We start from the raw sequence: 20,013 nt of genomic DNA on the forward strand, positions 1-20,013 counted from the left end.
TGTTTAAACATGTTAGTATGTAAGTGAGTCATATTTGAAATATAATTTCCAAGGCTATATAGTTAATTCTTAATTTTTCATACCAATGAATCAATCCAAAATGATGAATACCCTATTTTACTTCTACATGTGGCCCTCATCTGAGTTTTCTTTGCATGATCCACTACCCAGTGCTCAAGAGAAGCCATAGGCTTTCTTCTCACTACACTCTCACGGGGTAACCTCATTCACCTTCATGTTTTCATGTGCCACCTATATACCGATGATCTCATCTCTCTATTTACAAATATCTATTTCCAACATTCTACTAGCCATTTCTCCTCAAATATGTCCCAGTATACCCCAAATGAAACTAATTATCTATGCTGCCCTACCAAGCCTTCCCCTTAAAAATAAAAACAAAAACGTAAACTTCTCAATTTTCTCCATTTTAGTCAATGGTATTGGCACAATGACAGCATTCTAATCTATCCAGCTATCTAAGCCAAAAACTTTGGACAATATCCAACATTCCTACTATCAATTTCCAAATCCTACTTTTGAGCTACAGGCCGCTAAGTTTGAATATGAAATCTGAAGGGCAGCCTAGCTTAAATAATTCCATAATGAAGAAGTAGCTGTTTTCCCATTTAATCAAGGAACAAAAAAACTACTAAAAGAAAATAACATACATTTTATACCTAGAAACTATTGATTACAAAAGTTACTATACTAAGTCTTCTACATATTCTATAAAATCAGAAATGAGAAATATCCTTAGAAATAGATATATTTCTATCTTTCGGGTATGAATGGTCATCATACTTGAAATATCTGACAGCATAAGCATCGTACATTATATTTTTTAACTACCGAAGAGTAACAATTGTATTTGAAGTGTATATTGGATAAAAGACTAGTTTTCTTTTGAGACTATTTATTAGACTTGGGTCAAAAAATCTAATTCCTCACAGCTAAAACTTAACATTGCCCATTGACTATAAGGAACAAACTATGATGATTGTGAAATGCAGAGGTCCAGCAAATGTTCCAAATGTAGTGAGAAAGTTAATGGGAAAAGTCATTCAAGAATGGATTCTAATAACTTCACAATATGTAATTATAATTCAACTACAATAATGCTATCACATCCATCAAACTGGGCTAGGATAATAACTGAGCCTTGCAGAGAAGGAAATAAACAATTAGAATTCAACAAATGTTAAGATATGTCTTAGAAACTTACATCTAATTTTTTAATGTTAATCTTTTAGCTCTATGAGATAGGTATTATTATCCCCATTTTACAGAGGAAATTGAAGTTCAGAGAAACTGAGTAACTTGCCAATGCTCTCACAGCTCCTAAAGGGAGCACACCGGGGAGTGTGGTTTGAAACCCAAGTTGTAACTTCAAAACCTGTGAACTTATGTTTATTCCAAAACCATGCTATTGCTCTTCTATGTAAGTACTGAAGTATTAGTGTCAACCTTACTTAAGGAATATGCCTATTAGAGGAGGAATTACATGTTAATTCTGTATAAAAGCAGAGAATAAAAGTAGCAAGAGGACTGAAAAAACACACAACAACCTAGAAAAATGTTACCATAAGCAACCATCACTTATTCTTTAATGTCTTATGTCCCACTATTTTTTTTAAACTTTATTACAGAATTTGTATGGAGTAGTGAACAGTAAAAGAAACCCCATGCATCCAGCATCTAGCATAAACAATTATATTCCTCAAAAGTTATTATTAGAGACAGAGCAGTCAGTTATACATCACATTTTATTTGAAGGACAATTAAGAAATTCAAGTAGATGATATGATGGAAACCCTCCAAGTCATTCCTCTCTTCCCTCTCCATGTGGTATCAACATGATTTCAGGACTTGACCCCAGCTCCCAGGGCAGATCCTGATTAGCCTAAACCAATCATAGTAATTCCATATCTTGTAACCAGTAATTTGGTTCAGAAACCTTACATTTTTGCTAAGCCATGCACGTATTCCCCTCCCAACTACAATCTGTTCAGATGAGGAAAACTAATTCTAAAGTGTACCCAATCTAATTGATGGAAAGAACTTTTATTCCATGTTTATGAGATTCCATATTTTCTGACTATTTAAGTCAGTTTGCAGCAGAGTTTCTGCAAAGAGTAAGTGATAGTTGCTTATGGTAATTGGAGATAATCAAATAAAGACTTAATATAAGAGGCTTCTACAAAGAAAGACTTAAGGAACATACTTTAAAAAGTCAAATTTCATTCATATTAAAAAAGAGGACTCTGATCTTTTGTTCCCTTTAGAAATTCTATCCTTTCCCCCTCCCCACCTTTTTAGTTGTTTTTGTTCCAAAATAAAAGGGAAAAATAGAATATACAAAGGAATTCTCAGAAAATCTCTGCTCCGTAATAACTGTAGGATTCCTTGATTCTAAAGGTATCAACAAAATTTAAAAAAAAAAATGAAATAATATTTTTAAAACTTAATATAAAACTCCATCTGGTAATTTCTGTATTATTTTTAAAATGTATTTATATTTTTAATATCTAAAATAATCACATGGTTCAAAATTCAAAGGTTCAAAACTAATGTCTTGAAACATTTCTGTCCTCAAGCCCCTTTTCTCTCACAACAAATGTTACCAGTTTCTTATGAATACTTTCAGAGATTGTCTATTTGGAAATAATGCAGTTAAGTATTCCCAGCTTATCAAGAAATTGTCAATCTGGGACAATAAAAAAAACAATAGGTCTTTTTTATTGCACCACATTTCAAGCCCTTGTTCTAATACAAACTAGCAAAGTCATCATTGTACAAATTACCTACCCTCAGCGTCAGTTTCCTCATCTTTAAAATAAGGATAAAAATAGACACAATATTGTTTATTATGGCTAAGGGCTAGGCTAAATGCCAGAGATTTGGTGGGGAAACATACTTGCTATCTTCAGGAAGATGGGAGAGAGATCAGTAAACAATTACAATAAAGGGTAATAGAAACAAGGACAGAGATGATTATGGTATGATGCAAAACACAGAGCAGAAGTATATAGAGGGCACAATTCTTGGTATAAAGAAAATAAGCAACAAATATTAATTTCCTTTCTAATAAATTTTAATTCAGCTTGCCTTATTTATTAATTTCATTTCATATTCACATTTTTAAAATTATAATTCTTAGTTTTTAAAAACTGCCTTTTTAAAAAGCAGTATGTTACTTTTGTATTAAAATTATTTTTAAAAAACGAATCAACATGAAAAAATACATGAACACAAATATAAATAACTCAAATCTGAATAAATTATTGACATAGCAAATGGAGTTTGCTTTTCGAGATTTTTTTTTTCATTTTATAATGAAAAACACAGTTCTAAAAAGCAAATAAACTTCAACATATTTTAGAAGATGATAAGGTTTTACTGACTTAAGTTCTCAGTGAACTTCTCTGAGACTGAAGTTAAAGTATTTTATTTTTAAAATAAATACACTTTTAAAATAATTCTTACCAGAGTTTTATTCTTATCTTCTAGTTAGGTACCAATCAGAAAGGCTTAAGATCTAACCTGTTAAAAAATACCCTTTGAGCTCCTTGGACAAATAACTGATTCTAGGTCAGGAGCAGGCAAAATATAAGATGAGCTTAGAACATTGCATAGTGCCAAAAAGTAAAGAAGTACTAAAATAAATAAATAGATAGATAGACAGACAGACAGATAGATAAATAAATGACACAGGAGCCAAGATCTCCCACTAGTCACTCTAGACCAATCTGAGCAACAAAATAACATTGGATTGTAACCAAAAAATAAATATCCATGAGTACATACTGATAAAAAGTAAATGACTAAATAAGTAAATAAATGAGGAAAAAGGGACATATCTTCCTTACCGAAGACTTCTAAGTAATATAAGCAGATATAATCCCTCCAGGAGGTAGAGCTTAATTTTCCTGCCTTTGAGTATGGGATGGACTTAACTACTTGCTTCCAAAGAATAAAGTATGGAAAAAGTAAGACAGTAACTTCAAGCAGAGAAACCTAGAATATACCACCTTAACATCAGTTAACATCAGTTAACATCAGTCATGTTGATGTCACTTGCCCTCTTATGTGACATGATGAAAAGATGCATCCCTTCCATGGTATTTTTCCCCCAAATCCATAAACCCAGTCTAATCATGAGAGAACAACAGACAAACCTCAAACTGAGGGACATTCTACAAATACCTGGCTAGTATTTGTCAAGTTTTAAAGATGTGAAAAACAAGGAAAGTCTGAGAAACTGTCACAGATTTAGAGAGACAAAGGAGATGTAATGACTAAATGCAACATGGTATCCTTGATCAGATTCTTGATCAGAAAAAGGACATTAAAGGAAAAACTGGTGAAATCCAAATAAACCCTGTAGTTTAGTTAATAGTATTAATTTCTTAGTTTTGACAAATGTATCATGGTTATGTTAATATTAGAGAAGCTGGGTTAAGGGTATATAGAAATTCTATACTATTGCAACATTTTTATAAACCTAACATTATTCCAAAATAAAAAGTTGTTTTTAATGCACCTTGATACACATCATGGATGTTAGGAAGTTCTAGATAGAAAGGATTTCAGATGCTCACACACTAGAAATGTTCCTATGCCAAAAAGCTCATTTTATTTATTTTTCATTTATTAAATCCAACTTACATTAAATGTAATACTATTTAGAAAGAATGTATAATACAGATGGTCCTCAACGTTTACGTCCTAACAAATCCATTGTAAATTGAAAATATCCTAAGTTGAAAATGCACTGAATACACCTAACCTACTAAATGTCACAGCTTAACCCAACCTACTGTAAACATGCTCAGAACACTTACGTTAGCCTACAGTTGCTCATATCAGTTAACGCAAAGCCATTTTATAATAGTGTTGAATATCTCATAGTTTATGTAATTCTGGCTTGCTGCTTTCATGCTGGGCAATTAACTTGAGTTTCATCTCGAAAGTAATTGCCTTCCTCTTCTTCTAACCATAAGCAGGAGACACAGATGGACATTTTATAGATATGAAAACACAAAACACAATATCTAAAAAATGCTGGCAACATAGTACACTGTAGGGTATTAGTTGTTTACCATTGTGATTGGCTGACTGGGAGCTGTGGTTCACTGCCGCTATCCAGCATCAGGAGAGAGCATCATACCACATGTTACTAGCCCAGGAAAAGATCAAAATTGAAAATTTGAAGCACAGTTTCTACTGAAGGCATATTGCTTTTGCACCATCATAAAGTTGAAAAATCCTGCATAGAATCACTAGAAGTTGGAAACTGTATACTATCCCACTTTAATAAAATTATTCCTGGGAGCACCCTGCTAGTTGCTAGATGAGATGCTGCCAGGTTCATGAATTGCTTAATAAAGCCAATTAGATCTTTTAAAAAAAGTTCCTATTCATGAATGCTTCTGTTCATCCTGTCTGTAGATATGCACAGAAAGATGTCAGGAATAATGTTCATAAAATGTATTTCAAGTATCTAGGGTTTGTGTGTGTGTGTGCGCACACACACACACACACACAGGTGGTATGTTGACATCTTTCTACATTGCTAAAATTTTTAATAATGATTATATACCCTCATTATAAGACTATAAGTGCTATGTTCATTAAACTGATGAAAAAATCAGCTAATATGCAGTAAAGCTGGTTTCTGAACTCAAGTATTCCCGTTCCAGAAACCATACTATTAACTCCTACACTATTCTGCCTCTATAGTAAACACATTATTTTTTAAAATTAGGAGTAGACTATGCTACCTGTATAAAACACATATATCTTACTTATTGTTTTAAAGGGGGGAGGGTGTATTAGCAGAGCACCTGGAAGCAGCAGCTACTAATGTCTAATGTCATGTGCTAGTGGCAAGGTCAATGGCAAATCCAAAAAATTTAATGGTAGCCACAAAAGCTCCATACTGGACATTAGAGAAGCTTATTATTTATGAAGCATATCTAATGTCAGCTTATCTAAAGCAAAACTACAGAGGTGAAACTTAGGAATCTGGTTATTAATATTTCAGGGAAGAGTGAAATAAAAACAGTCATTCCTATGCATTACCACTATGTCCTAGAGGAAACAATACTTTGGGATTAAAGGCATGCATTGGTTTAACTTAAGTAGAATATGTCTTAGAAAACTTTCATATCAAAAATTTAGAGAAATTTGTGTGTACATTTTAAACTAACACAGAATTGGCTTTTAAACAATTTACTAAAGAGCCATTTGTTTTAAATTGGGAAGAAGTCCTGAATATTTTGGGGAAAGTATGCTAAACTGACATCTGCTATAACTTCCATGTAATTTTAAATATCATATTCATTAATGACTGAGACAATGTCTTTGCAAATTAATCCTGCTTAGTGAGTCTGAATATGCTATTCTTATTCACATGAACGTTCAAGATAGTGGTTGCAGCAACATATGGCATTTCATGCATTAAATACACTAAAATTCTTAGGGAAAGCACAGTTTTTAAAGTGCAGGAATCTGTTACTAAGGGAAAGGGGGAAGAGGTGAAAGAGAATGATACATTTATTTCATGCAGTATGAGATTATCAGTATCAGGTTCCAGATAAGACATTCAACGTTATCTAAAAAAAAAAAAAAGCATTTTCCTCAGTAACATCCTGAGACATCCATTTTCTCAAGTAAATCTTCCACCCAAAATTCACCCTTTAAAGTAAGTCTATGAAAACCCCAGCTTCTTTCAAGAACAATTATCTGTCTTTGCCTTTCCAGAACAACCAGCTGGTTAACTGAACACAGAAACTAAACTTCCCCAGTCACCAGATGTCTTAATTTGAAACAGTTAGTGGCAATGTAGAACAATCCAATTCCTGAATTGGTACGATATGTTTACTACTAATTCTTTTTCTAATTTTGAATAGATGTTTTTAAAAATTAAGCAAATGCTCTCTTTAATAACTGCAAAAATAAAAAGGGGAGATAAAAAGAACCATGGCTTATAACCAAATGATATTAATAACATTATTTAAAAAAACAGCCCATTGAATATTGTTATAGTTAGAAATTGATAAACAATATCAATATTAAATCTACTCAAAAGTCCTAAAGAATTACCCTTGTCAATAATTCAAAAACAATTCTTAAAGGGCTGACAAAACAGTCCTAGAACACACTGAATTGGGCAAAGAAAGAACATAAGCAAAATCCCTGCCCTCATGCAACAAGGCAGTGAGGGGACAGACAGATATAGAGACAAATAATTATTTTTAATAGTGAAAGTAGTCAATGACAAGTATTATAAAAAATAATATTGGGTTAGGCAAGAAAAATGAAGCTGGAAAGGCCTTTTAGATTCACTTATTAAAGGAAAGCCTCTGCCATGAAGTGACATTTGAGCTGACACCAGAATGAAATGAAGGAGTAAGGTACTGAACTATGACAGCCAAGAGCCTCCTGGACAAAAAAGATTAATGGTTTCCAGGTCCTGGAGAATGAGGGGAAATTGAGAGTGACTGCCAACAGGTAGACAAAAACTATGCAAGCAAGTGGACAAAGGAGTGGCATTATTAAAGCACTGGAAGCAAGGGAAAAAAATCTGTCAGCACATAGCTCTGCACCAAGCAAAAATACCTTTCCAAAAATATAATTTAAAAAAGACAATCATACAAACAAAGCTGAGAAGAATCACTGCCAGATCTGCAAAACAAGAAATGTTAAAGAAAGTTATTTAGCAGTAGGAGAACTAGAAATCTGACATGAAGGAGTAGAGTACTGGAAATGATAAACATGAGGGTAAATTTAAGACTTTTTCTTTTAAATTTGAAAATAATTGTCTAAAGCAACAAAGAGCCACAATATATAGGGAGGTTATTAAAAGTAAAATATATAACTGCAACAATAAGGAGATGGGAGAGAGGAAATGGAAATGTTGCAAGATTCTTACAACATAAAATGGTATCATCTTATTTGAAGGCAGACTTTGAATCTTTTTTGAAGGTAGACTTTGACAAGTTAAAAGAAATACATTGTAAACCCTAGGCCGCCACTAAAGGAAATTAAGAGGTAAATGAACAAACCAATAGCAGAGATAAAATGTAATCATAAAAAATAATCCAAAAGAAGGCAAGAAGAAAAAAAAGAACAAAAAAGTGATGAGAAAAATAGAAAACTATAGAAACAACTAGCAAGATGGTTGATTTAAATCTACCCATGTCAATAATTACATTAAATATAAATGGTGTGAGCACCTCAAATGAAAGGCAGAATTTCTTAGGTTGTGGGGAAGAGGAGAGGCAAGACTCAAATATAAATTGTCTAAAAGAAACATATTTTAAATATACAATAGGTTAAAAGTAACTGGATACAAAAAGATATACCATATAAGCACTAACAAAAAGAAATCTGCAGTGGCTTATTAATATCAGACAAAGAAGAAGTCAGAACAAGAAATATTAATTCACTCAAAATTGATCATAGACTTAAATGTGAGAGCAAGAACTACAAAACCTCTAGAGAAAAAAATAGAGAACCTATGACCCTGGGTTAGGTGAAGATTTCTTAGAAAACAAAAAGCATGAACCAGAAATTTTTATTTAATTAAAATTTAAACTTGTGCTTTTTGAAAATCAGTTAAGAAAATGAAAACTGTCAACCTAAAAGAAAAGAGGTAAAGTGAGGTAAACTCGAATGACCAGAAATTGAGTTTAGCCAGGTATTGCAATTGGGACAGTGGAAGCTGCAGTGAGCTACGAGTGAGTCTGTTGAAGGTTTATGTCAGGTTGCTTTTATGGGCAAAGAGTGCAAAAGGGGGAAAGTCCAGTCAGGGGTCACGCAGCAAGTTCACTGGCTCAAAGACAGGGAGAGATTCTTGGTGGATACTCATTGGTCAGAGGATAAATTTCAATCTTCTGTAAATCAGGCATTGTGGGACATCTGTCTCTCAGTCTTCGTTTTGCATGAGATTCTCCATTTCATAACCTTCTGTTCCATTTTAGATTGACATCCTTTCACACTTTCCACTTTTTAGTAAAATTTTTCACTGACCAACCTTATTGTTTGGGTATTTTGTTTAGTCAGAGAAATCATGAAGTCATTAATCATAAGTGGATTGTGTGTCCCTTGGAGCTGAGGACCATCCTCAGATGTCCTGTCCCATGGAGGAGGAAAATGGCAAGTGGATTTTGGCCTCATTTGAACAACAAAACCATCAAGAAATGAGGAATTTCAGTCAAACTCCTCTAAGGTGATCAGTTTGGTTTTGATGGTCACTTGAGCCTGAAGATAAGCCTTGGAAGGAAAAGAATATTATTTTGTACATACATCTGGGAAGAAGACATTTGCCTGCTGGCACAAGACACTAGGGATTTAACTAAGAGGATTATATCCAGAGTAAAGTCCAATTATAGCTATTGACTAGAATAAACTCAACCAGTTTCCCCAACTATCTATATTTAATAGGTTGAAAATGTCCTAAGTCCCTGGGGCTTGGCCTATGTCAGTTAACAGTTTGATATTGTCCTTCATTATTTTTAGTTCTTACGTTATTTTCCCCAACCTGTTAACATAAAAATAGCATTTTTCTCCAAGCTGGGCACATGTTCCTCCCCTATTTGAAGTGAAGAGGTTTAGGGTTCTATGGTTTTGTAAGACTTCATTAGGCTATCAATTTAAGTTTGTTGATATTCAAAAGCTTTAACAGAAGTGTTAAAAGTAGTCACCGTGATTATAGAGAGGTCTGAATTGCTTTTTCAAGTTCCATTACTCAAACCCAAAGGAAAAAGGCTTAGGTAAAGGCATGCCCCAATCCCTTTCTATTTATTATGCAATTATTTGTGAGCATCTATCCAAAATTATATCCATCCCAGCTTTGATGCACTTTTAACTTGGTAGGAAAAATGACCCAGATTAGGTACACAGGCAGTGGAAGGGAGGGCTGTTCTGACTTTGGCATTAGGAAAGAACAACTCCACAGCTTCCTGTCCATTTAAGGAAGAGTGTGGAGTATATGTTTCTTCCACACAGAAAGAAATAACCAGTGTTTTCTAAAGATAGGGCAAAAGTGGACCTTTATGCCCAGATGTTTTTTTCCCGGAATAAAAGAGATCTCATGATCAAAAACAGTCATTTACACATAGCACATGATAGCATGGTGGGGATGGTTATAAAAACATCTTAAATTTCTATATATTTAGAGCAATAAGTGAGTTTCATTGTCGTGGGTACAGTTCTGACGGAGGTCTGGGGAATCTCCAGGAAGGAGGCTAAGATGAATTAAGTCCTTACCATTCACCACATTTTTGATCAAGTCTCCATAAAGTACCATTGAAAGGAAGCACATCTGCTTCCCATTCCCTGGTACCATTATAATTTTCATTACCCCACCACAGAAATACATTAATGGAGGAGAAATTATAGTCTTCTTGATTCCAGCGGGGAGTGAACTCATGATCATCTCAGTCACATAAAATTGTATAGTTACAAGTGTTCAGTGGGAGGTAGCCCAGGGTTTTGCCAGTCCCATTCATGTTTATAAAACACAAAAAAAGATTTTGGGTAAGACTCCAGACATGAGTGGGAAGTATTCCTTTATGGGGGCACCCTATGGAATGCTGTAATGTCTGGTGCCAATTTACCAGAGCAAGAATATGCACAGCTTCAAAGTTACCAAAGTAAAATCCTACATCTCAGTCAGACAGCTTTTGCCATCCTTCCAAAGATAATGGCCAGGCTACCAGTTCAGATTCATCATGAGTGTTATTAGTTCTGGCGCAAATCCAACAATCAGTAAGACTGGCGGAATCAGAGTGTTTGTAAGGCAGGAACAAACGGATGTGTTAAAGGTAAAAACTAGAGGGCAGCAAGAAAGCCAGAGACAGGAAAATAAGAACTTTAAGCAGCAAGATTTGGTTTTGTGATACAGAACAGGGTAAAGTGGGAGGTTACACAGGCCTGGTTTGGATATTTTAGGAAAGTTGTCTACCTCCAATGTCATCTGCTTTAGTCCTCAGACATTTTGAGTTTTAAGTTACCATTTGGAGTGCAGGTCCATTCACGTTTAGGGGAACTTTTTTATATGGGACACATGAATCTTGGAGTCTATCCCTTCAAGCTTGGCAGCACAGGGATTAGTCAGCAACACCTAGTAGGAGCCCTTCCAACCAGGTTGGAGGGAGTCTTTATGGAGATGCTCTTTCCGACACACAAAGCTTCTAGGCTGTAATGTGTGGTGTTTGACATCTTCATCTCCCAGGAGCATGCCGTGGAGAGGTTGTTCTACTAATTACTGTCAAACGGAATTAATTAGACCCTCAAAAAACTGAAGTATGTCCTCTTTCAGTAGTTGTGGGTCAAAGGAAACAGGACTAACTGCACTGGCTGTCCTGTAATAATTACTTCAAAGGGTAAGAGCTTATGAATCTCAAATGGAACAGATAAGATTCAGAAGAACCAGTGGTGTACTTTGGGCCAAGATATTTGGAGGGTCTCAACTATTTTAGCCTATTGGGTATTGTTAATTTCATTTGTACGTTCAACCAGTCCTAAAGACTGAGGTATTAAGCACAGTGGAAATGTTGTAGAACTGACCAGATGGCACAGACCTGTCAAAGTATTTGTCCAGTAAAATGGGTTCCCCAATCTCTAAGAGTTCCAGAGAGGTTCCCCAAAGGGAATCTTTCCTAAAAGAACTTTAGCTACAGAAGAGGCAGTTGCCTTTCTACATGGAAATGCTTTAGTCCAATATGAAAACTTGCAAGCCATTACTAGACCATATTTATACCCATGAGATGTAGGTAACTGCATGAAATCCTTCTGCTAGATTTCAAATGGTCCACTGCATAAATCAAAATGTCCCGAGATGGTGCAGATAGGCTTTCCTTGGTTGAATTTAGGACAGGAGAAACAAGCAAGATAAGTGCTTTTGGTGGCCTTGCCAATATTTTCCCACCAATACTGATTCATATATATTACTATTTTCTCAGTGCAAATGGTTTAATTAATGTATGGTGGTTATTAAAGGAAATTTTAGATCTTTTTTTTTTTTTTTTGGCAAAACCTACTTATTATTGGTTTCAAACCAGAGTCCCTTTTCTTCATGGAACCAATAGCTTTTAGAATTTCAATTTTGTTGTTCTCTTTCAGAGGCCAGCTGTTGTACTTCCTCTGATTAGTTCCTTTTGGTCTCCCCTCCAGTGGGAGTAGCCCTTTGGACGATGACAAAGATTTAGCCTGTCGATCTCATAACAGTGGTGATTTTTGCAGAAGTATTGATGAGGTGGCTTCTTTTGGCTTCTAGAAAATCAGACTTGGAAAGTTCAGGGACTTTAATGATAGCTAGAGCTGCTAGCAATAGTTTGACATCCAAAATATTTTGGACATAAGGGCTATTCTTAATTTTATTTCCACTGGAAATGAGGAAATCTCGTTTCCATAACATTCCAAAGTCACAGACCATTCCAAATGCACATCAACTATCAGTATAGATGTTTGCTGTCTTGCCTTTGACTAAAATGCATACCCTGAGTGAGGGCATATAATTCAGTTTATAGGGCTAAAGTGGCCTAAGGCAAGGGCACAGCCTCAATGACGTTTAAAATTAGTTGATATTGTAGAAACGGCACAAAATTTACCATTTTCATTTTTTAGGGAAGAGCCATCAGTCAATTAGGAAAGATTAGCGTTCACCAAGGGGGTTTCCTGTAAGTTATCACAAAGGCTCAACAGGTGATCCATCAAATCAATCATTCTAAGGGAATCCATCAAAATCAGTCATTCTAAGGAATTTCGTCAGTGGAGGAGGGAGGAAGGGCAGCAGAGCTGAGACTGTTACAGTGAATGAGAGTGATATAAGGGGCGGTTAGTAAGAGGATTTCATAGGAAGTAAGATGGCTTTCTGGAAGGTGTTGAGTGTGGAGCAAATTTAAGAGAGCCTCGACAGGGTGAGGCACAAAGATGGTCAAGGAGGATCTGATAACTATCTTTTCAGTAGCCTATGCTAAAAGAGTGGTATAGTTTTAAGGCATGGGTGGGGGGGATCCTCGGGCACTAGATTTAACTGATGGCTGTAGTAGCCTAGAGATCGGAGATAGCCTCCATGTTTTTGGGTCAGTACTCCAAGGGCATTCCACTCCTTCTCATATACAAAAAGGAAAAAGGATAGCTGATATTTTAGGTGTTCAAGGGCTGGTAGATTTATTAAGCTTTCCTTCAAGGTCCTAAAGACCAGCTACCTTGGTCATCCCAAACAGTGGGGTCAGGTTTAGTGTTCTTTAGCAAGACATATGGGGGCTAAGTCATTAACGAATCCAATTACGACAATAACCAGCTGGTCCAAGAAAACCACGTAATTGCTGTTTGGTTTCGGGGGTTTGGAAAGTTTAAAATGCCTTGAAGCCTATGGAGATCTCGGTGTATTTCCTATACTGAGATTAAATATCCTAAATATCAGACCTGAGTTTGAACAAATTCCAATTTCTCATTCAAGACTTTGTTTCCCTAGTGGCTAAGATTTTCAACAGGTAAATCTGTTTTTGCTTTTTTTTTTCTGAGGAGCCTTGAGAGGGCAAGCAAAGTAAATCATCCATATGTTATAGTAAAATGGAACCTCCAGAGAATTTTAGGTCATTTAAGAAGAAGGACTCCCAGTAAAGCCCAAAGGCATGACTGTCTAGGTATATTGTTGTCCTTCCCAAGCAAAGGCAAAAAGATACTATCTCTATTAAGAGAGATATTAAAAATTCACTGTATTGCTTTCAGTAGGAATGGATCACAATAGCATGTGGGGATTAGAGGATAGGGTGTAGGGGAATTACGATGTTATTTATCATCCTAAATCTCCATCCTTGGCCACTGTTATGGGCAAAATAGGACTATTACAAGGACTAGTACACAGGCTAATGAGTCCTTGAGTCTTATGGTCTCTAAAATAGGCCTTATGCCCTGTAATGCTTCATTATTTATAGGGTATTGGTTTATTCTTGGGAGAGGTTTTGAGGGGTCAATCTGGATCTTACTGGGAGGGGCATTATGAATTCTGCCTATGTCTGTTGAGGATTTTGCCTAAAGAGTGAGGAGTACCAGGTTTAATAGTGGGGATGAGTCCAAGGTTTGGACTTCTTTGGTTTACAGAATGGAAGTGAAGGCAAAGAGGTTGAATTTGCCCGACTGCTGGATATGAGCTCAAGGGCTATTTCCTGCTTCTGAAAGAAAAAAAAAATGGAGGCATTATATTTTGCCAGGAAATCTCATCCTAATAAATGCACAGGAGCCAAATGACTCAGGAGAAATGGGTGTCTGTCTTGCAAAGGTCCCAGACAAAAAGTCATGGGCTAAGAAACAGGGACATGTTGCAGCTTATTTAAGACTTCCACTATCTGAACATATATATTACTCTGAGGAAGGGACTATTTAATTGTAGTGGGGTTGAACACTGATAGAACAGCTCCTGTGTCAAGTAACACTGTAAGGAATTCACCCCCAGTCTGGAAAGTAGTTTCTCCCAGTCCATTTAATAGCAGAATGGAAAACAGTCCCTATTGTCCTTAAAGTCCCAGCATTGGGGTAGATTTGGCTGTTAGTTCTTCGAAGGTTGCAACTGTCTAGATTTCAATTTGTAGCAATCCTTGTTCCAATGGCCAAGTTTATTTCTGCAATAATGACACAGTCCTACAGGACGGATTTGCTTTGGAGTTTCCATCTGCTGGAGCTGGAGATTCAAATCTTAGCGTCTTTTTTCTGGTGTCATCTTCTAGGGTGCAAATTAATTGATTAGCCAGACTGACAAGGTCAGGGATAAGTCCTTTAGGCCATTTATGAAAATGGAATTAAAAGCTACCTGGATGGATTCAATAACTTTAGGGAGTCCAGAATTTTCTTTGAAAACAATTTGGAGTCTGCTGTAATAGTTATGAATAGATTTGGCAGGCTCAAAGTGCATGTTTGAATTTTATTGAATTTTATTCCAGTCCACGGGTTTGGGGAAGGCTCTAGGGATGGCCTGGTGTAGCCTTTTGACTACATCATAAGTTCAACATTATAAAAGGTCTGGTCGTTCATTTAGTTTAAATCATAGAGATTGGTCGATGTTTTTCCAGCCAACAGTTTTAATCTAGTTTGGGCTTGACCTTCTCTGACAAGCATGTGGACTAATTGATGGAGATTAAAGAGACCAGGATGGTAAATTATGGTTACAATACTGAATTTCTCAGCAAATCTATGGGGATCCTCCGTTACCTTGGGAAAATCCTTAATTATAGCTCTAAGCTCAGCCTTTGTTAATGAAGTAGAGGAAATTTGGGGTGTTTTAGTAGTATCCTCAGAAAGTCTAATTTTGAAAGGGAGGGTATTAAGGCCTTCATTGAGGAGGTTTTGGTAATACTAAAGAAGGGAAGTTCAGATAGAGGGGAGAGGTGAGGAGGAGGCAAAGAGGGACACTGAAGAGGTAGAGCAGTGGGGTTAGCAGGGACCTTGCTCAGCACAGAGGAAGGAACCTGTGGTATTTTTTACTATTAAGTTGTTTCTTTGCTTCAGTAAGTTTGGAAAGAATATTTTATAAGGAGGCAATTTAGAACCCTGAACACATTTATAGGCCTCCACATACCAATTACAATAACTATCCTGTTCACATTTAATTTTGTAGCCAGTCTTCTAACTTAGTTCATGGAAAAAGTCTGGGGACATCAAAGGTTCTCCATTATGGCTATTGGAGTTCTAAGTTATCCTTAGTGAGATTGGTTCATTTAGTCAAAAATGAGTGTGAGGAAGGAAGAACTTAATTTTTGAACATAAAACTGGCCAGGGTTCCCTAAAGAGGGCCACCCTTAGAACATTCAGATGACTAAGGTCCCATTATTAGAAACAAAAGGGTACTCACCAGGACAATTTGTCCCTATTCACAACCTGAATAAAGTGAGAGATCTTGGCCAAAAGCAGGGAGCTTGAGATGGGAGGACACTTAACACACCGAAAGCTACAGTGACACAGAAGCAAAGAGTGCAAAGGGCTCAAGTGTAGGTGCCTCTCTTGATTCCAGAAGCTGTCATTCCTTGGTGGTCGACTCTTTCGAATCTCATCTCTGACACAATGTAATGTTGACCTAAAAAAAAGGAAAGAGGTAAACAGACAAGCTCAAGTTACCAGAAGTTGAGTTTATTCAAAATGCAGAGGAACTGCAATTCGGGACATGCAAACTGCAAAGAACTACAGGGCAAATCTGTTGAAGATTGGGTTACTTTTATGGGTAAAGAGTGCAAAAGGGAAAAGTCCAGGGGCCATGTAGTGAGTTCACTAGTTCGAAAATGCAGAGACATTCTTGGCAGATGCTCATTGGTCAGAGGATAAGCTCCAATCTTCTATAAATCAGACATTTACAAGAAATCAATCTTCTAGTCTTTAAGTTTCATTTTTCTGAGGGCACCTGCATGAGATTCTCCACTTCATACCCTTCAGTTCTATTTTAGATTAAAATATTTTCAGTTTTATCCACAAGAAGTCTGAGGAATGGGAAGGGTGGGGGGTAGCCAAAGGAGGATGTGTAACAGACATTTGGATATATTAGCCTACAGAGCTCAGAGGGAAAAGTATGGAATTGGGTCATCAGACTATAGGAATTGGGCAGTAGTTAAAAACTAGGAAAGTAGATGAATCTCCTGAAGGGGAATTACACAGAATTACATAAACAAGCAGGTCAAGACTGAAACCCTAAAACACTACTGTTTTAAAGAATGAGCAGAGGAAGAATAAAAAACTATAAAGGAGACCAAAAAAAGAATTGGAAGACAATTTAAAAAGTGGCCAAACAACAGCTAATATTAACTGATTGTTAATATCAAGGTTACTGTAACAGTCTCTTCACATGCATTGCTTCATTTAACCCTACCAATACATAAAAGATTATCTTTTTATTACTGCTTTTTAAATGAGGCTTAGTAAAGTAGGCATTACATGGTAATTAAGAAAATAGGTATATAGTATATAGTCAGACTATTAGGGTTCACATCCTGGCTTCACTGGCTTTGTGTTTCAGCTTCCTTTTCTTTAAACGGGATAACAGTACCAACTTCACAGGGTTGTTATAAGGAATAAGTTAATTACTACGAATTAAATACTCAGAATGAATCCAATAGTGTCAAACGACAAACCTGCAGAAAAAACTATTAGACATAAATTCCAATAAGTTATATACATATATCCCATGCTGTTAACCATGATAACAGATATATACACACACGACAGGCAGATTAGATACTTCCAAGGTGAATTCACAGAACAAAATGTTCCCCCCAAATATCACCAAACAGAAAGATGCTTTAACACATTAACAATTCTTTAAATTACCACTGTTAACTAGTGATTGAAATAATATTAAGGTAGAATGAGGCTTCCTGGCACTGGATAGCTTATAATCATGTCAACATATCTCTCATATAACAAGATAATATTTTATAAATATTTACAAATTGATAATTAAAGATAATTTATATTTTGAAGTAGATTTACTATTAAATACTCTAAATCTGAATATTCAAAAGGGATCTGCTGAAATAGAAATCAAAACAGTGATAAAACCCTTAAACATAAATATAGCTTTATACTCATGTAAAGATACAGCAGGACAGTCTAGCTCTCTTAACCACTTTATGCCATATCGTGGGAAGATCAGAATCTAGTTATGTTCTAAACTCATTTCCTCTCTTCTGAACCTAATGAAAGATTCTGATATTAGAGAAATAACCAACAAAAAACATAACTCTTGAACCATCCTGCAAAAGCCGGATATTAAGAGGAAAAATTTTTCACACTTACTTTACAGATCTGATGTGATTAAAGAGAACTAAAAATATTGTACTGTCGATTGTAACTTTACTAAACATATGAAAATGCTTAGCTTAGGCTTCAGCTATCAAACTCTCTTTAAATAATTGCCTGACCACCTGCAAAAGAATGAAACTAGACTATTGTCTATCACCACACACCAAAATTAACTCAAAATGGATTAAGGGACCTGCCTATAAGACATGAGACAATAAAATGCATAGAAGAAAACAAAGGAACCAAACTCAAAGACCTTGGACTTAAAGAGGATTTTATTAATTTGACCTCAAAGGCAAGGGAAGTAAAAGCAAAAATAAATGAATGGGACTACATTAAACTAAAAAGCTTCTGCTCAGCAAAAGAAATCACCAAAGAGGTAAAGAGACGAATATCCGAATGGGGAAACATATTTGCAAGCAACACCTCTGATAAGGGCCTGAACAGACACTTCTCCCTAGAGGACATACAAATGGCCAACAAATATACGCTCAACATTGCTAGCTATTAGGGAAATGCAAAGCAAAACCACAATGAGATACCATCTCACACCTGTTAGAATAGCTATAATCAGCAGGACAAGCAATAACAAATGTTGGAGAGGATGCGGAGAAAAAGGAACCCTCATACACTGCTGGTGGGATTGCAAATTGGTACAGTGGAAAACAGTATGGAGGTTCCTCAAAAAACTAAGAATGGATCTACCATATGATCCAGCAATCCCTCTACTAGGCATTTACCCCAAAGACTTGAAAAGCCATATCCGAAAAGATGTTTTTCACACTGATGCTCATAGCAGCACTATTCACAGTGGCCAGGACATGGAAGCAACCGAAGTGTCCTACAATACATGATTGGATAAAGAAGCTGTGGTACATCTATACAATGGAATATTACTCAGCCATAAGAAGAGATGAAATACTGCCATTTGTGACAACATGGAGATCTTGAGATAATCATGCTAGGCGAAATAAGTGAGACAGAAAAAGGTGAAAATCACATGATATCACTTATATGTAGGATAGAAACCTAAAAGTGACAAATGAACAGAACAAACAAACAGAGACTCATGGACATGGACAATGGACTAGTGGTTACCAGAGGGTACGGGGTGGGAAGGAGGAGAGAGATAGACGGGGTAAAGGGAGTCAAATACAGGGAGGCAGGGGGAAGGTGAAGTGGGTAACGGGGATCAAATTATGGTAGCTGAGGAAACTAGACTTTGGGTGGTAATCACACAATAGAATATAGATGTCAAATTATAATGTACCCCTGAAAATTATGTAATTGTATTAACCAATGTTACCCCAATAAATAATAAAAAATATAAATAAATAAATTGAAAAATAAATAAATAATCGCCCGACTTGTCCTTGGCACTGATTACTACTGCCATCTAGCAACAGGTCCAAAAATTATAGAATAGCAAAAAAATCATTCACAACTTAATTGCAAAGTCTCTAAACAGAAAGATACTTTAACTTAGAAATTATTTAAATTAATACTATTAACAATGAATTGAATTGAATTTTTCTTAGTTGTTCTTTCCCTCTCTTCCCCTGGCAACCTCTATGTGAATTATTACCTCTATGTGAACTCCTAGATTTAATACTGAACCCTGATCTTTCTCCAAAATTCCAATCCTGTATCTCTTATGTCTGCCTAGACCCTTACCTCTGAACACACTGCCAAAACTTCAAATTAAATATATCCAAAATGTAACTCAAATACCTGTATTCTTCATCTCTGTTAACTGCACAATCTTCTCAGTCATCTAGGCTCAAAATCTAGAATCGCCTTTGATTAAATGGAGGCAAAGGACAAGATTCAACTAAGCTAATAAATCCTACTTTGAAAATCACCTTTCATATCTGTCTCCTCATTGCTGCCCTGCCATTATCCTCCTTTGGTTTTTCATGACCTCTCTTCTGGAACTGTAATAACGTCCCACTTGGCCTGACCAGAGCAGAATAGGAAACACTTGACGAAATCTTACTTCCCACATGAGAAATATCATATAAAAGTTTTGTTCTTAGAAACTAATTTGTTGTTAAAAATACTGACATTCAGCATGATACTAAATGGAAAATAAAAACAAATATATGATTTCATAAATAGTGCTTATGCACATAAAATAAAATCTTAAGTCTTATAAAGTATCATATACATTCTATTGTTGATCTGCATGAGCTGCAAATGTTTGAACATGTAAGT

At 35.8% G+C, this 20,013-nt stretch overlaps 1 protein-coding gene across 2 annotated transcripts in view; it reads right to left on the bottom strand.

Moving 5' to 3' along the window:
• Positions 1-20,013, bottom strand: part of WDR89 (WD repeat domain 89) — a 32,089-nt gene that overhangs the window by 5,323 nt on the left and 6,753 nt on the right. Inside the window, exon 2 of one of the 2 annotated variants that reach the window (XM_015591921.2) lies at positions 15,948-16,084. The gene's annotated coding sequence lies outside the window, so the exon portion shown is untranslated. Of the gene's footprint in view, positions 1-15,862; positions 16,085-20,013 lie in introns of both variants that reach the window. The other variant, XM_006915111.3, reaches the window with a different exon arrangement.

This window comes from Pteropus alecto, unplaced genomic scaffold (genome assembly GCF_000325575.1).
Source record: "Pteropus alecto unplaced genomic scaffold, ASM32557v1 scaffold276, whole genome shotgun sequence".
Lineage (NCBI taxonomy): Eukaryota > Metazoa > Chordata > Mammalia > Chiroptera > Pteropodidae > Pteropus > Pteropus alecto.